Source organism: Eschrichtius robustus, chromosome 4, assembly GCF_028021215.1.
Source record: "Eschrichtius robustus isolate mEscRob2 chromosome 4, mEscRob2.pri, whole genome shotgun sequence".
NCBI lineage: Eukaryota > Metazoa > Chordata > Mammalia > Artiodactyla > Eschrichtiidae > Eschrichtius > Eschrichtius robustus.
Window position 1 is genome coordinate 132608301 of NC_090827.1, and position 13361 is coordinate 132621661.

The following is a 13361-nucleotide window of genomic DNA, read 5'->3' on the forward strand; positions in this document are numbered from 1 at the left end:
CAGGTGCACAATATAGTGATTCACAATTTTTTTTTTTAAAGATTTTTATTGATTGATTGATTGATTGATTGATTGCTATGTTGGGTCTTCGTTTCTGTGCTAGGGCTTTCTCTAGTTGCGGCAAGTGGGGGCCACTCTTCATCGCGGTGCGCAGGCCTCTCACTACTGTGGCCTCTCTTGTTACGGAGCACAGGCTCCAGACGCGCAGGCTCAGTAGTTGTGGCTCACGGGCCTAGTTGCTCCGCAGCACGTGGGATCCTCCCAGACCAGGGCTCGAACCCGTGTCCCCCGCATCAGCAGGCAGACTCTCAACCACTGCGCCACCAGGGAAGCCCCACAATTTTTAAAGGTTATACTCCATTTATAGTTATTATAAAATATTGACTATATTCTGCATGTTGTACAATATATCCTTGTAGGTTATTTTATACCTAATAGTTTGTACCTCTTAATCCCCTACCCTCTTGCTCCTCCCACTTTCCTCACTTGTAACTACTAGTTTGTTCTCAGTTAGGGGTGTAATTTTGATTTTATAAAGAACACTCTCCACTATAAAGAAAAGTTCTAAATCTTTCTACACAGTTAGTTTACACTAGTGTGTAGGAACAGCTGAAATGTCTATCACAATGAGAATAGATAGATAAATTGCGGTATATTCATATAATGGGATGGTATTCAGCAGTAAGAAAAGAACACAACAGGAATAATCTCAAAAACGTGTTGAACAAAAGAAAAAGAAGCAAGACACAAGAAGGATAGATTCTATCTGATCCCATTTTTATGAAGTTCAGGAACATGAAAACTAAGCTAAGGTGATAGAAATCAAGAGTAGTTTTTTGTAGGAGTGAAGTTAACTAAAAGAGGAGCAAAAGAATTTCCTGGGAAGGATGGAAAGGTTCTCTATCTTGATTTGGATTATAACTACTTGGGTGTAGATATTTATCAAAAATCACAATTTATTTATATTCATTTTACTATATGTAAATTTTACCTCAATCTAAAAAAAGACAACATAAAAAAAGAAAAGAAAGTAAAAACCAAATCATGTTTCCCCTTTGGATGGATAACCTCTCTTTTAGAAGGTGTAAACAGGGAATTCAGAACACCAAATAGAAAGAGATTTCACATCACACAAGTGAAAGAAAGTAAATATTTCCAAATATTTTCCAAAAATTACCTTTGAGAAAAGTAAACCCCAGCCCCTGAGCCATGATAAATACCCACTGATTCATAGCACAAGCCCTGCCTTGTCTCTCAAGCTGGCTCGGATGGGAAAATCAACATCCACCTCGCCTTACTTGGGACACTGCTCTGCTCATGAAGCACGCGTTGCAGGAAGGGGACCCGCCGTGCAGCAGAAAGGCCGGCAGGCAGAGCAAAGGAGTCAGGGCAGTGGGCAGGAATTAGAGGGCTCCGCGGGTGACTCAGTGTGCAGGAATCCCACGAGGACAGAGGAAGAGGGGTTTGGGCTTAGAAAGGAGACTAAGAAGGAAAAAACATATTGACCAGGCCTTCACAGTTGCAAACTGGGGCTGCCTGAGAGACAGGTGGGATCGGCTGATGCAACAGGAAGGGAGCGCTGGACACGCTTAGCGGAGACTGGAGAAGGCCGGGGGCTGCGACACGAGGGGAAAGCAATTAGGAACAAGGGCTCCTCCCTCCCCTCTGCCGTGGGGAAGGGGAGAAGGCAAAAACAGTATAGCTCGCTGAGACAGAAAGGCATCATGTTAGGGGAAAACCCCTTTGTAAAGAATTTGAGCTCCTGCCGATTACATACTGACACCAGATTCCTCAATAGGTCTCCAGGGTCCTTCCCTGGCCCTGATGCTCAGCCCTCTTTATGCTTCACCTTTTCCTGGGGATGAGATCCAGACTCACAGAACTTGGTTTTATAAGGTCTTCACTATTTCCCCCAACACACATACCACAAATGCCCCTAACTTTCTTAGGGAAACACAGCTCCACCCCTCCTCCAGCACTGCCAATGTTTCCCTTGGGTTGTAGACTGCATGCCATCACTCCCTCCCAACTCTTCCCTAACCACCCAGCAATCTGCCTTTCTATGGGTTCCCCAACACCAAGTACCTTCCTCTATGGTAAGCCTTGCCTCAGGGTATTGTGGCTGCCTATTTATCTTCTTTTTAAGTATGAAATATCTCAAATTATAGAAAAGTAAAAAAGGATACTTTGTTCCCAATTAAACCTTGTTACAATTCATACCTTAATTAAACAGATTTTAAAGTAAAGAAAATGTTGTAGACACAGAATAATATTACTATCGTTACTCTCCCTTACATATTTATGTATCTAATGAAAAACAATGTGTAGTATTTCTTGATATGTTTCCATTTTAATGTAATTAGTAACATACTACATGTGCTTTTTAGCAATTGTTTCACTCTACTTTGTTTTGACCTTACATTAACAAAGAAATTAAGACCACGAATAACAGATCATAAGAGGAAAACTAATGCATTTGACTACCTTAAAATTTAAAACTCTGTTGTCTGCTCATATTTAAAAATAAAGCAGTTTTTAAAAACTGCCTGGAATAGACTGGTATACATCCCTGTAGGTGATCTGACTAGGTTTTTGTTTGTTTTTTGTTTTTTTTAACTTTTAAATTTTATTTTATTTTTTTATACAGCAGGTCTGACTAGGTTTTACATTGTTTCTTGTTTGTTCCTTTGCTTTTGTTTTTAGCTAGCTTCCCACAGATGACTCAACCACACTCCCACCAGGAAAGTATAAAAAAATGTTTGGCTGCCCGTTCATTTCTTTTACAGACCAGCAACGAATCCTCCCATTGCCAGCAACACCTGCACCCTTCCTCTAATATTTCTAAATGTTTCTGAGATCCTGTAGTTCAAATCAGCCTTCTTCTTAGCTTTCCTTACTGCCAGCTTTGGTTTCAATTATTAAGTCAGTTTTGCCACTAGTCCCCCTGCTTTCTAGTTTCCAACATTCCATTGCTGCCATATACTCTACTTACAAGTATTTCATTTTTTGTCTTTATACGTTCATGGTTTTTTAAAAAACTCTTTACTGTTACTTTTATGTAATTTTGGGAGGGAGGGTGAGTAAATGTGTTTACTCTGCCATATTTTAACCAGAAGTCTTGAAATTGCCTCTTTCTTGTCTGTGTTCCCTGTTCAGTCTGGTGGTAGCTGAGCCGAGGACTGTGTCTCATGTATCATGATAGTCTGGTGTCTCGCATATTGCCTGGCGTAGATGAGGCGCTCAGTAAGAAAGTAAGGGGTTATGGAATGAATACACACGTAGCACGGTAATTTTTCTGAAATAGTAACCAATGTTTTGCTTTGTTTTTCTCTCCAGTATTTCATTTTCCCTTTTTCAGCTAGACTAATCTGTTATTACAGCTTCAGGGAATGCATGGGACAACAGAAAGCAAACTCTGCCAGGATTTTGAGTTTCAAATGTTTCGGTCGTTAGGACAATTCAAAGGGCTTGCGGCATAAACAAAATATTGGGGCAAAGCATTGTGAAGCATACCTCTATCTCTCCCATAAATCTGGAAGATTGATCCAAAAGAGAGTCAGAGGTCAGCTCCAGGGAGGCATCAAAGTCCTATAGAAAAAATAGACAGTGTGTCTAGACAGTTGGGATCATTTCATCCCACTGGAATGGTTCAGGAGCCCCGGAAAGTTTCCTTTGCATTCATGGATGAAAACAAGGTAAACAGAGAGAGCCAGTGGATCTAAAGGAGCCTCATAGATAAGAATGAAGGTCAAGAAATGCCAGACTAGACCACTGAGTGGGGAGACAGGATGGTGCCATGTCAGTGAATACATCATGAACAGATGATGCCCGTGTGGTAGATACATCATGGACAGATGACACTGAGCTCCCTCCCATCCCTGATGCTTTGACACTATGTAAGCCCCTCATTATTTAAACACAATCCTAGGGAAATCCCCAAATTGAATGAGATTAGTTTCTGCCACCCAAGTAAAATGGAAGCTCAAGATTGAAAGTAATTTGAGCTACAAAAAAAATAAAATTATCTGTACATCAGAAACTAACACAAAATTGTAAATCTACTATACTTCAGTTTAAAAAAATTATATTTCCCCAATATTTCTATTGGTCAGTTGAAATTCATGTATAGTACACAAATATGGTGATTATTGACCACCAGATATTCATTTATAAATTCATGAAAAAATTCATAAGTATTTACACAACAGATGATCAAATATGTTAATATAGCAACATCCTAAATTAAAGTACAGATTTATACTTGTGAATGACAAATCATCCATAAAATCAAGCATGTAGGTAAATTGCTTGGCTAAACTGTTTCTATTATTTGTTAATCTTAACAGAATAAATGAGAAAATACAGAAGCATCTGTCAGGAATGTATGTCAGGACTTTTGCTTTCAGCTGAGATGAAGACCAATGCTCTCACTGAGAATGACTAGAAAAGCTGGATAAAATACACAGAACAGTACCTGTTTGAAGGCATTGAAGAACTGCTGGGGAAGCTCAGACTTGAGCAATAAGATTCTGGAGAAGGACAAAACTTGGACAGGAGTGCTGGCATTCTGCAATTGATTTTTCTTTGGGGGGACTTGCCAGTTCTGAGTACCTGGCAAGGGGCCAAGAATCTAAGCCAGAGATTTGGGCAGGAGATCACCAAGGGGCAGATAAGGCAGCAGAATTGTCGGCAGTTTGGGGGACTGGAGAGAAAAATCAGAATCTTGTGAGGCTGGGATGCCAGTGAGAAGGGTGGCTGGAAAACCGAGTCTGACACTTGACCTGTTTTCCCAAGTTCTGACACTACATGGATCAAGATGTTAAGAAACTAAATAGAAAGTCTCTATAAAGTAGAACAGAGATTTTGCAAACTCAAAAGACTCACAGGAGGACAGGGCCACAGTGAGCACCCCAGGTCCTCAGGTGGAACCCCAGGAGGGTGTTTTAGTTGGGTCGGGTTGTGTGACTTAAACAACAAACATTTATTTCTCACAGTTCTGGAGCCTGGAAAGTCCAAGATTAAGACTCTGGCTGACACCGCAATGAGAAGCCCGCACACCACAATAAGGAGTAGCCCCTGCTCGCTGCAACTAGAGAAAACCCATGCGCAACAACAAAGACCCAACACGGCCAAAAATATTAATTAATTAATTAATTAATTAATTAATTAAAAAAAGACTCTGGCAGATGCAGTGTCTGGCCAGAGCCAACTTCCTTGTTCATAGATGACCATCTTTTTGCTGTGTCCTCCCTTGTCAGAAGGGATGAGGGAGCTCTGCAGGGTCTCTTTTATAAGGGCACTAATCACATTCATCAGGGCTCCACTGTCATGACCAAATCACCTCTCAAGGCTGTACCTCCTATTGCCATCACATTAGGGGGTTAGGGTTTCAACTTATGAATTTGGGGGGGATATAAACATTCAGTCTATAGCAGAAGACTACTCTCTAGGAACAGGGACAGATCAGAGATGTAAAGGAGTCTCACAAAAACTGTAATGCACTATATGTCATTCTGGAAAAGGCAAAACTATGAAGACAATAGAAAGATCAGTAGTTGCCAGGAGTTAGGGGTAGGGAGGGATGAATAAGTGGAACACAAGGGATTTTTTAGGGCAGTGAAACTACTCTGTATGATACTATAATGATGGATACATGTCATTATACATTTGTCAAAGCCTGTAGAATGTACAATACCAAGAGTTAACCCTAACATAAACTCTGGACTTTGGGTGATAATGACATGTCAATGTAAAATCATCCCTGGTTAAAAAAAAAAAAAAAAGTACCATTCTAGGACAAAAAAGATGTGGTACATATATACAATGGAATACTACTCAGCCATAAAAAAGACTGAAATAATGCCACTGACAGCAACATGGATGGACCTAGAGTTTATCATACTAAGTGAAGTAAGTCAGAAAGAGAAAGACAAATACCATATGATATCACTTATCTGTGGAATCTAAAATATGGCACAAATGAACTTATCTACAAAATAGACTCACAGACATAGAGAACAGACTTGTGGTTGCCAAGGGGGTGGGGGTGGGGGAGGAGTGGACGGGAAGTTTGGGATGAGCAGATGCAAACTATTATATGTAGAATGGGTAACAACAAGGTCCTACTGTGTAGCATAGGGAACTATATACGATACCCCGTGATAAACCACAGTGGAAAAGAATATGAAAAAGTATATATATATACACGTATATATATGTGTGTGTGTATATATATATACGTGTTTATATATATATGTATGTATATATATAACTGAATCACTTTGCTGTACGGTAGAAAGTAGTGCAACATTGTAAGTCAACTGTACTTCGATAAAATAAATTTTTTAAAAAATGTATCACTCTGGTGAGGGACGTTGATAATGAAGGAGGCTATGCAAGTGTGCGGGCAAGAGGCAAATGGGAACTCAGTACTTCCTGCTCAGTTTTTCTGTGAACTTAAAACTGCTCTAAAAAATAAAGTCTAAAAATAAAAATCTGTAATGCAGCCTGCAGTTGGTTCTACCTCTGATTGGATTAAAGTGATCAGCTCCCTAGGAGAAGAGGTAAAGCCTCTCTGGAGGAAGAGTTTACCCCGAAGCCCTATAATTTTTAAAATACTATGTCTGGATCAAATTGGATCAAAATTTCCCAGGCATTCCAGGACACAGAAACAAGTACTAAAAACCATAAAGAGAAAGATAGTAATTGAACTCTACTTAATGCTCTGTGGTGACCTAACTGGGAAGGAAATCCAAAAAAAGAGGGGATATGTTTGTACATATAGCTGATTCACTGTGCTGTACAGTAGAAACTAACACAACATTGTAAAGCAACTGTACTCCAATAAAAATTAATTTTAAAAATTGCTGCAGCCACTGTGGAAAACAGTATGGAGGTTCCTCAAAAAACTGAAAATAGAGTTGCCATATGATCCAGAAATCTCACTCCTGGGCATATATCCAGACAAAACTATAATTTGAAAGGATCCATGCACTCCTATGTTCATAGCAGCACTATTTACAATAGCCAAGACATGGAAACAACCTAAATGTCCATTGACAGGTGAATGGATAAAGAAGATGTGGGACATATATACAATGGTTTACTACTCAGCCTTAAAAAAGAATGAAATAATGCCATTTGCAGCAACATGGATGGACCTAGAGATTATCATACTAAGTGAAGTAAGTCCGAAAAAGATAAATACCATATATTACTTACATGTGGAATCCAAAATATGACACAAATGAACTTATCTATGAAACAGAAACAGACTCACAGACATAGAGAACAAACTTGTGGTTGCCAAGGGGGGTGGAGGGGAATGGGTTGGAAGTTTGGCATTAGTAGATGCTAACTATTATACATAGAATGGATAAACAACAAGGTCTTACTGTACAGCACAGTATTCAATATCCTGTGATAAACCACAATGGAAAAGAATATGACAGAGAATGTATACATATGTATAACTGAATCACTTTGCTTTACAACAGAAATTAACACAACATTGTAAATCAAAAAGCAAACAAAGATAGAAAGACACATTGATCCAGATATTTTGCTTATCAAAAAACAGTTAAATTAAGTATGATTAATATGCTCAAGAAAAATAGATGAAAAGAATGTATATTATTAGTTAAAACTATAGATATGAACTGTGGAGTGCAACACTGTGCAGCTTGCAGGATTTTAGTTCCCTGACCAGGGATTGAACCCCAGGCTACTGCAGTGAAAGTGCTGAGTCCTAACCACTGGACAGCCGGGGAATTCCCATTATTCATGTCTGTATTTTCTGTATCTCTCCTTAACATATATAATCTCCATGAGGACAGGAGTTTGCTTTCTTCATTGCTGAATTCCCAGTGCCTAATAAAATGCCTGAACATAGTAGATGCTCAATAAATAGTTGTTGAATTAAAGAAAAAACTGTAGCTGGAATTTACCAAACTCTTTTTATGTGTGTGTGTATGTGACCAAACCAAGAACATTCTATAAGGGAAAGATTTTTATAACTCCACAACTTGCCTTCATAACTATGAGCCCTATTGTCACTTTCATCACCATCAATTTTTCCTGTTGTTAATAATTTGTCTCATCTTTTCCAAAATTACGTGGCTACAAACGTGAATGATTATTTTGTACCAAGCATTGTTCTAAGTGATTCTTTGATTTCTCACAGCAATCCTGTGAAAAAAGTACTATTATTGCTCTCACTTTACAAATGAGGAAACTGAGGTCCAAGGTAGTTAAACAAGTGTTTATGGTCACATGCCTAGTAAATGGCAGAGCTAGAATTTGAACTCAGATGGTCCGACTCCAGAGCCCTCACTTTTAATCACAACACTATATAGAGTATGCGTCTTGTACAACTACAGTAGCCATAGATAGTATATGTTTTGGTTAAAATGATGTAGAATCCTGACAGGTCAAATTATTTAGGTCACCAAAATGTTCTTCTGTTTTCTCATAGCCCCAAACCATGAGAATGTGAGAGTTCCAATTTAACCTAAACTGAATAGAGATGTATTTTTGAATCCACGCTGCCCAATAATGCCTGTCTAAAATACAAAAGACCAAGAAGAAATATGTCTAATTTTAAGTAGAAGAAAAATAGAAAATAAAAACAAGTATGTGAAATTTGACCAAAAATAGTACCCAATACTAACCACCACCTAAGTTATTTTTGTAAACCTTTGCCTGGACATGCTCTAATTATTATAATTGCAACCTGTGAATTCTTAGCTGCAGAGCTACAGTTAATTCACTTATCCCACCTGTGGGTAGATAACTTTGACAGAAAATCCCACCACGTACATAGGTCTCCACTCTTTCCAGCAGTACTCCCTGAAGAAGCCAAGTCTTCATTCTCTAATACACGCTGCTCTTATTGATAGACACACATACCTGGTTTTCCATCTTACCAGGTAAGCATTTAAGAAGTGTATTTGAAAGGAAGGTGGACTGCACACAGGAAATCCCTCCCTGTCTCCCGCACTCCTTTTCCCAACAATGTCTTTTCACTGACAGAAAAATCTACCATTAGATTTGATTTCTCCAAATCTTCTATACAGATAAACATTGGTCATCATTTTCATGGTAGTATGAATTAATGAAATGACTCAATCTCGTGGGCAGCTAGCTGTGATCAGGGGCATAAAGAAGTTAGAGTTTTGACTGGGATGCAGTAAGCACAAGTCATGACAATTTTGAACATAAACTACAGGGTTGTTGTCATTTTCTTAATCACTCAAAATGAAAACAATAATGTAATGCACCTCATAGAACTGAAGTGAAGACTGCATGAGATTAATGAGCATAAATATGCTTAAGATAATATTACGCACACAGTAGGGGGTTAACAAATGATGACTTTTATAATTAATTATAATGATTTTGGAGATAATGGAGAAATGTTTTAAAATCAAATATATTTTAAAAGAATTGGCAAGATGGTTACGGCAGTAGGTCTGAATAAAGTTTAATGAAAGAATAAAATTAACCCCTCCATTCACCGTCCAAGATCAGTTTTGCTGCTTTGGATGATGTATGAAAGACTAGGAAGCATCTTGTGATCTAACTGTTTAGCATACAGACCTAACTATTCATAGCTTTACAAGTCTATTTAATATATTTAAGAAATTCTGTGGAATCAAAATGTAAAGTTTCTCTCTCCATTTATTGAGTGGCTCATCATCTCTCCATATGTCTATTTGCTTGTGAACAAAATACTCACCTAACATAATGCCCACCCACACAAGGTCAGGTGCACTCTTGTTTTTCTCATGTGAAAATTATCTTCCTAACAGTATCCACAGGATGTGTCCATTGAGCTATTGAGCTATATTTCCCAATAATAGTAGTGGATTGCACATATAAACTCCAGCATTTTCTCATTGAGTTCCTTTTGTGACCAGAAACTCGTTAAGAGATTTTATAGGTGCCATTTGGATGCAGATCAAAAATAAGCTGTCTCCCGGGATGCAAGAACTCAGGGGCTGCAAGAACTCAGGAGTTGCCTCGTTAGTGCTTTGCTCTAACCAACCTTCTCAGGGTAATTTCCCCCGGGGGCTAGTTTTCTGGTTAGCCTTGTGGAGGATTTGTTTACTCAGTCACCTGAGAAGTATGTATATTTATGAATTAGTATGACTGGAGAAAATGATCTGAAGAGGCAGAAGCCTCTGTTCAAATTAGGAGACCATGCGGGGTGACAGGCCTGGCTGGAGTCCTCGATGAATCATCGATCATTGGTTAGTGGCCCTACCGCTTGCCAGCTGTTTGATCTTACGTCATTCACAGGCATCTTCCCTTTTCTCAAAAGATAAACAATACCGGTAGAGTGGAGGTTTTCTAAAATCCCTTTCTATTAATCTTACCTACGGAAGAGAAAATTGAAATTGAAGATTTTTTGTTTCTTATTAAGAGAAGCCACTTTCAAAGGCTGAGATGATAGCTACCTGTGTGGAGATAAAAGATTTTAATAAAATTAAAATACACAGACTAGTGGAAATAAAATCAAAGTCAACTAATTTTCTCAAGAATCACTCTCAAGTGTACCTTCAATGTCAAATGAATTGCCCACACAAATACAGTCAACTGATTTTTACAAAGGCAATTCAAAGGATAGTTTTTAAACAGTGCTGTAACTATTGGACATCCATATGCAAAAATAAATAAAACTAGACAAAGACCTTATACATTTCACAAAAGTTAACTCCAAATGGATCATAGGAGGTGGCGCATAACTCCTTATTCCTTATGTGTGGGCTACAAATAGCAACTTCTTTCCAAAGAGTACAGTATGGAAAGGGGGAAAAAAGAATAACTTCATGGTGGAAAAACTTGACAAACACTACCTCAGCTAAGTGATCCAGATTAACAACAGCTATGTCACGTGGATAGCATATACTCCTGATACAATTGCTGAGAACTGTGCTTTGCCTCTTTGATCATCTTCCATAAAACCCATAATCCCACTCTAATCATAAGGAAAAATCAGACAAGTCCCAATTGAGAGACCCAGAAAATACTTGGCCAATGGGAGTTCCCTGGTGGCCTCATGGTTAGGATTCCTGGCTTTTCCTGGCTTTCACTGCCATGGCCCAGGTTCAATCCCTGGTCGGGGAACTGAGATCCTGCAAGCCACACCACGTGGCCAAAAAAAACCCAAAAGTTGGAAAAAAATAACACCTGGCCAATACTTCTCACAATTGTCACCAAAAACAAGGAAAGTCTAAGAAACTGTCATAGCCAAGACACGATGACTAAATGTAATGTTATATCCTGGGTGGAACCCTGGAACAGAAAAAGAACATTAGATAAAAACAAAGGAAATCTGAATAAAGAAAGGACTTTGGTTAATAATAATAATAATGCATCAATATTAGTTCATAATTGTGTTATATGTATCATACTAATGTAAAATGTTAATAATAGGAGAAATTGGGCGTGGGGTATATGGAACTCTCTGTACTATCCTTGCAATTTTTTGTAAATCTTAAACTATTCTAAATTAAAAGTTCATTTAAAAGAATTATATGAACTTTTTGTGTATTTTCAGCAAAATGTTCACACCAATAGTATTGCTTTGAATTTTTTTCCTCTCTCCTTCCTTCATAGGGAATGATACAGCTGCTGCATAATACAATCCCACACTTTACTATTACTTGGTCCTTTGAGGATCTTTCCATTTTGGAAATAAGTTGCGCCCATAGAACTACATCTTTGAAGGTAAAATACCACCAACCGAAAAGAAGGGGAAGAACAACTCACTTTGTGTGAGTATTTTACCCACAAAACAGTAACAACCACAAACTATCAGGTTACTAGTAAGAAAAAAACATCCTTAGGAGCCCCACTGGTTCCGGGATGATCTTATTTTGTAAAATTAAATTATATGGAGTGTGCCAAAAGAGGCAAAAACTACAGCAGGCTGGATTTTTTATAGCACTGTTTGTTAGTTAATCCCGCCTTATACTTTGATTTGCTGCCTGTTAAAATGTTTCCCGGGAATGTGGTCTGGCACATGCCCTGCTATGCTGAGGGTTCAGAAATTTGCATTTTGGTCCTGATTTACCCACCAACAACTGAACCTCCATTTTTTCCCACGTATAAATGTGGAGCTGGGTTGAGCTGGCCTCTAAGGCCTCTTCCTGTCTTGTGACTCTAGACATAAGAGTAACTTATTACCTCTGACTGACACAGTATCATGGATTTGTTTTCCAGGTTACCTGGCCTCACCTGGCACACAGCGGGGTCCTGAGGGATGAGAGTGTAGGATGGGTCAGAAAAAAAAAATAGCAGAAGTTTAATGTAGAAAAGGAGTCTTAGAAGGGATCTGATTCCTGGTATTTGAAGAACGGTCATGTAGGAAGGGATAGCAGGCGTGTTTGGCAGAATTCCAGAGAACCCAGGGCCAACAGACGTGGAGGAGTGGCCTACATATGACGCAGTGTAACCCTTGAGGGGTGGTGGCCTCAGTCACAGAAGTCCCAGAGGAGAGGGGCTCCCTGGAGCAGTAATGACTCCTGGGAGGCTGAGGAGGCAAGTTCCCGCTCACCTGGTTGGGTGCTTTTTAGAATTGTCTTGCTTCCCTTCCCCACCTCATCCCTTTCCTCCCAATGCGCCCACCTCCACCCAGGTTCTGATACCCAGCCCTGCAATGGTTTCTACTACAAATATTTTGTGTCTGTCAAGTGTTTGGTGCAGAGAAAAAAGAGGAGCGGCACGGGTCCAGATCATTTAAAAGCCCCTTGCCATGCTGAACAGAAAGCATTTCTGTAGCTACAACAGAAAGCGTCAGCTCCGCATGGCTTCCCCCCTCAGCAGTCGTCCTGTTCCCTCAGCAGCCCCTCTTCTTTCCAAGTCACCATCATATCCCTGTGTAATATCTCCCTTCACAACACAACACATTGTTTCATAATGAAGGCAATTTCACCACGCTTGGAATTAGCTCTTATTGGTGTTTTTAAATGCTTAAAATTCCTACACATTTTAACCCAGCTACCTAGGAGATCTATGTAAGAAGTCTCCCTTAAATTCACAACTTCCTCTTTTTTTTTTTTTTTTTTTTTTTTGCCGGGAAAGGCCTGTATTGCCAAACTGCAACACTGGAATCCAGAGAAGCTCATTTCTCCGCTCATTTGGAAACCCCGAGGCACTGAGTACGCATACCGATTTTCCATCCCTTAAGTGATGTATTGGTTGAAAGCCACAATGCATTATAGACGGGCGTTCCTGGAACAATGGCTTTTTCTCCAAGACCACAGTTCTCTTCCAGGACATCACTGAAAATGAGAAGAGCACAAACATATGCTCGGTGGGGCCGCCTTCCAGAGGAGTCCTGCTTTTCACATTTTCCC